Below are 5,596 nucleotides of genomic sequence, written 5' to 3'. Positions count from 1 at the left end.
CTTCAGGCTCTCCTGTACATACTCATCCATTGCTGTAGTTTCCGGACCAGACAGGGCATATAGTCTCCCTTTAGGCAAAGAGGCACTGGGAACTAAGTCAATGGTGCAGTCATAGGACCGATGAGGGGGCAGAATATCCGCATTACCCTTGGAGAAAACATCGGCAAAGTCCTGATATTCTGGGGTGACAGCCGCAACCCGGACTGGACGGGAAATACATTCCTTAACACAAAAGGGACCCCATCGGGAAATCTCCCCAGACCGCCAATCTATGGTGGGATTATGAAAGGCAAGCCAGGGGTGACCCAAAACTATGGGGACTGCCGGACAATGGGTAAGGTAAAACTCGATTTTCTCCGAATGTAGGGCCCCCACTGTCAGTTGTACTGGAGGTGTGCAGTGGGTTATTATCCCATTAGAAAGTGGACCACCATCCAAGCCGTGCATGGTGATAAGTTTATCCAAAGGTATCTGTGGAACGCCCAAAGTCTGAGCCCAACCAATATCCATGAAATTTTCCGCAGCTCCACTGTCGACGAAGGCCGACACCAACAAACTGAGACTACCAAAGGACATTTTTACAGGAACTAATAAGGAATCATCAGAGGAGATCAATTGCAGACCCAAGTGAAACCCCTAACAATTCACTTGGTCAGAGCGTTTCCCTGCTTATTCGGGCAATTACGCGCGACATGTCCTTTGCCACCACAATACAAGTAGAGACCAGAATTTAGCCTTCTGGTTCTTTCCTCTGGGGACAGCCGGGAGAGACCCAATTGCATGGGCTCCTCGACGTCCTCAGTGAAAGTATACACACATGGACTAGGCCTGAAACTAGCTCCTCTTTCAGCCCTCCGCTCCCGGAGACGATGATCAATTTTAATAACAAGCTCCATGAGTTTGCCTAAAGTCTCTGGAGCGGGGTACTGAAGGAGACTGTCTTTAATAACTTCAGACAAACCGAGGTGAAACTGACTGCGCAGGGCCTGGTCATTCCAGCCACAGTTGTTCGACCAACGGCGAAACTCGGTACAATACGCCTCTGCTGGATTTTTCCCTTGCTTAAGTTCACGCAGGTGGCTCTCAGCCGACGCTTCTCTATCAGGGTCATCATACAAAAGGCCTAAGGACTTAAAAAAGGCATCTACAGATAGTAAGGCAACATCATCGACTTTTAGCCCAAAAGCACAGGTTTGCGGATCGCCTTGTAGTAATGACATCACAATCCCGGCCCGTTGAGACTCAGTACCAGAGGATCGAGGCCTTAAATGAAAATAAGGTTTACAAGCTTCCTTGAAATTAAAAAAATCCTTTTGGTTACCCGAAAAACGGTCAGGAAGATGCATCTTTGGTTCTGGAATCATACTCGGGGAGGCTTGCAAAAGATCTTCCTGCGATCTCACCCGAAGAGTAAGATTCTGAACCATCTGAGTTAGTTCCTTAATCTGGTTGGCCAAAAGCTGGCTGGGATTCAGTCCTAATACTGCCGGATTCATGAGGCCGAATTTCAATGCCCACCAAATACAAATAACTCTTTATATATTATTTTTTTTTGCCCGGTGATAATGTTAGGTTCCTGGTGCTCAGAACTAGAGAGATGTTGCGTAGTGAGTCCAGAGCACCAGGAGTTGACGCTGAAATAAGATGTGGTATGGAAATAGCCCCTAGCACCCGCCCTCCATTGTTTCACCCGTGCGGTCAGTTCACGCCTGAGTGACTATGGTTTCTTGGGCCCACGACAGCCGCGTTTGAAGGGCGGATTAGGTCTGCCCAACTTCGATGCCCCCAGGTCTTAGAGTAAGACAAGGCGTGAACCGAGACAGGATAATAACAAGGGGACCTCTAACTAAAGAAAACAGAAGGCTATGAGCTACTAACAACCCTAAAACTAAATATATGCGTGTCTCGCCGCTAAAGGATAAGAACAACAAAAGATACCACTGTCCACGCCCCACACGGCACCGAAACGCGTCGGTGGGACAGCTGGACTCTATTTCCTCAATTCTTTCTAAAAGCCTAGAAGTCGGATATAGGAACTACTATCATCTGCGAATTGGACATCTGCAATATTTGACCTGAGCAAATCAATTGGACCAAGTAACATCTTGAACCAGCCACGTAAGGTCTATTACAACAGCAGTTGGTATTTTCCATTCGCTTGCAATTGTTCCTGGACTGTGGCAGCTGCTTTTGAGGATGAATTGGCTTATTTGAGTACCGGCTAACAAACCATACTTAAGTATATGGAACTTTGTTGATTTTGCAGTGCTATGTTATGCCAAAATCAAATCTAATACACTGTGTTTTTATTATTTGTTGCAACAATATCATCATTTTTTAAATCAATTTATTAAAATTGTTATTAGAAAAATTCTTATCCATGGACAGATCACCCCTTGTTGTCAGATACACCAGATGACAGCACCCCTGGAAACACACCAGCACATAGATGTACACACACAGTATACTGGGTTTTTTAACACTGGGACAGGCAGAGCCCCTGGATGTATGCACAGGTAAGATCACCCCTTGTCTGATTCACCAGCACTCATGGACTGTTGATGATGGATGATCACCCCTTGTTGTCACTGAATGCAGACAGACGCCCCACGCCCACGCCACTTGCCTCAGCACTGCGGCCATGTCCGTTCAGTGCACTCGACATACTGGAGTAAAAACTGCACCGGTCACTGGGACCTTTATAGAATCAAAAACCACATGAGAATCAGACAATGGGATGATGACGTTTTGCTTCGCTTTTTGGATCTGAGTCTGGTGGGAAACCCCAAGCCAGTCTCAGATCAGTAGTCGAATCCTAAAGTTCAGGAGGGTCTGGTTGTCTGAGAACCAGACCCGCTCATCGCTACTTTAGTCTAGAGGTCCTTTCTGCATTTTCAGCCGGCAATGCAATCTCGAATGGATAGGGTAGCTTAGCTCCCACTATTATCCTTTGACCCTAAATATTGCCTGTTCTGCCTTTATTATAATGTCCTACTGCTCACAAATGGCTGGGATTTTTCAGACTGCCCAGAGGTTGTGCTTTGGCTCACATTACTGCCAACACTGAGCAGTAGGAGTTTAGCCTCAGGCAGTTATTGTACACACTTCTTATTTATTGTTCCACAACTTCTCATTTATAGCATCGTTTATGTACTTTATCCACCTGTATGAAGTTTATGTACTGCCAGATTAATCTTAGTTTACTGTTCTTATGAACTATGTTTGTTTTTAATTTATGCTGTCATTTTGCCACATTTATTATTAAATTCTCATCCTGGTAGTGGAAATACTTATGTAAGTTATTTACTCATCTCGTTTGCTTGGCTGTAGGTAAAATAAGAACAGTTGTAAGGTGATGGACTTTATTCTGCACAGAAATAGTCTGAAGCCCTCAGAGAACCAGGCTGCATTAACGTGATTACCTCTACTTTTCTATTATTGGTATAGCCATCAACCATCAATAGTTATCAACCATTGATGATTTGGCACCAATGGTGAACTGTTTTGCCCTCGTAGGCTGTTGGGCAGTTAAGGTTTTTGCTTCTACTTGACATAGGGAGCACAGAGATTATTTCCACCCCTAGGAGCATTGCTAACCCCCCCTATCTTTACTGTCTGGCCTACTACCTGCTGTTCCCCACCACAGGTATTTCCATTGACCTTAAACCTGGTTGTGTCATCCTTTTTCTACTAAAGATGTACATTACAATAATTCTAGGTGGAAATTGAATGTGTCGTCTTCAGATCAGAGCCTCATAACTCACAATGCTCTCAGTTATCCAATTCTAAGCCATTAGGTGTATTAACATTACTGTATGTTCAGTGTAAATTAACCCCTTCAGTGGCATGCCCGAAAATCTTCCGGGCTTACCAATGATGACAGTGCTGGCAACCCCGGAAGATTTCCATGCATATTACTGACTGATATCTCAGGGACAGCCGTGCAGTGTACATGGCGCCCGGGAATTAGTATGCTTCATTATGGAGTTTAGCCTGATCCCAGGACTCCCATTGGCTGAGGGGCAGGCTTAGCAGTAAAATCATTATGCTAATTCCCGGGTGCCACAAAGCAGCCGGGAATCAGTGCTGGGACTGACGATCCCCGCGGGCGTTGCCTGCTGGCGATGTCAGGCGATTAACTCGCCCTGTCCCTTTAGTTGCGCCCTCTGCACCTTCCCCCCTCTCCCACTGTCATTTAAAAACAGCCCCCCCCCCCCAGTGTGTGTTTTTAAATTAAAAACTTGCCACTGAAGGTGTTAAAACATGTTTGCTATTTCATAACCCCCAATAACACACATTTTCTGGGGGCACTCACAAGTATTAATTACCACCTGAATGTATCTACAGGGAACACTACAGATTTTGGAGCTGCTGGTGTCCCCCATTTTTCCGGCTGGAAAAGCAGTCCTCATAGGTTTCCATAGTTTCAATTATTGAGCTTGGTCCAGGAGCTAACATAATCTTCAGATGGAATTAAACATTATAGCCTATAGTTTACACATAACAACATTAGCAGGGAAGTGAATTGTGCACAAGTGCAGTGGAATGAGCGCAGGCACACGCGCAAAGGAGAAATGTTAAAAGTGGAGTGATCACTTAAGAGGGGTACACATGGAGAGATCCGTGTTTAAAATCTAAACAATCTGACTAGATTGCTTAGATTTTAAGCACAGGCTCAATCTAGCGGGTTGCTCAACTCACCACTGTGTGAAGTGAGCGGCCTCCTGTCCGCCCCCCCCTCCCCCTCTTAGCACATTGCGCTGTGTTGAGCAGGAGGAGAGATGTGGCTGAGCGGTCTGTGCTAAGATCGCTCAGCACACATCTCTCCCATCATTACCCCCCTTATTCCTTTCGCATCGCAGGGATGGGCTCCTGTGCGTGTGTGTTTTTGATACATTCTTGATTTCTGTTTGTTACAAGCGGCAACAATAAATTGCAATCATCAGGTTTAAAGCATGATAATAAATATACCCCATAGTCCCATCACACAGAATTTTCTTACATGTGTAGTAGTCTAATAAAAAGAACAAATTATCCCTACATCTGACAATTCTGAAATCAGATGGCACATTTCATATCTGCTTTCAAAAATTAGAGTTCATCTACTGATGATTTTATTGTACCAGCTATAGATGTCCATGGGCACCTCTCCTGAAGAAACATGCATTGATGCATGCACAGAAAATCACCAAATGTCTGGTATTATACAGATGTAGCCACTCTTATCTATCCTCCATGTGGCATGTAATGCAAAATACTAATTATATTACGTATGCCTGTGCCTGGTCGCAGGGAGGCATATTCAGCTGCAGTGTAGCATATTCAGTTGCTGTGTAATGATTTGTTTTTCTGGTCAGTGCAATAAATGTGTTCGTCCACCAGGTGTTGCTTTTCAAAACCGCCATTGCGCATGTGTGACATCTTCATTGAAAAGTCAAACGGTGCTTACAGTTTAAGAATGACTTTAATTAGATACTTTATTTATTTATTTATTTATATTATGTTAGATAGACAGTACCAGTGGTGGTTCTAGAGCAAAGGCTGCAGGTCAGTTAAAATTTCAAATAGGGGAGCCACAAACTGTCACCAACTGCCA

The sequence above is a fragment of the Pseudophryne corroboree genome, chromosome 9 (assembly GCF_028390025.1).
Source record: "Pseudophryne corroboree isolate aPseCor3 chromosome 9, aPseCor3.hap2, whole genome shotgun sequence".
Taxonomy (NCBI): domain Eukaryota; kingdom Metazoa; phylum Chordata; class Amphibia; order Anura; family Myobatrachidae; genus Pseudophryne; species Pseudophryne corroboree.
The sequence above is the reverse complement of the archived record's forward strand: the minus strand, read 5'-3'. Positions refer to the sequence as shown.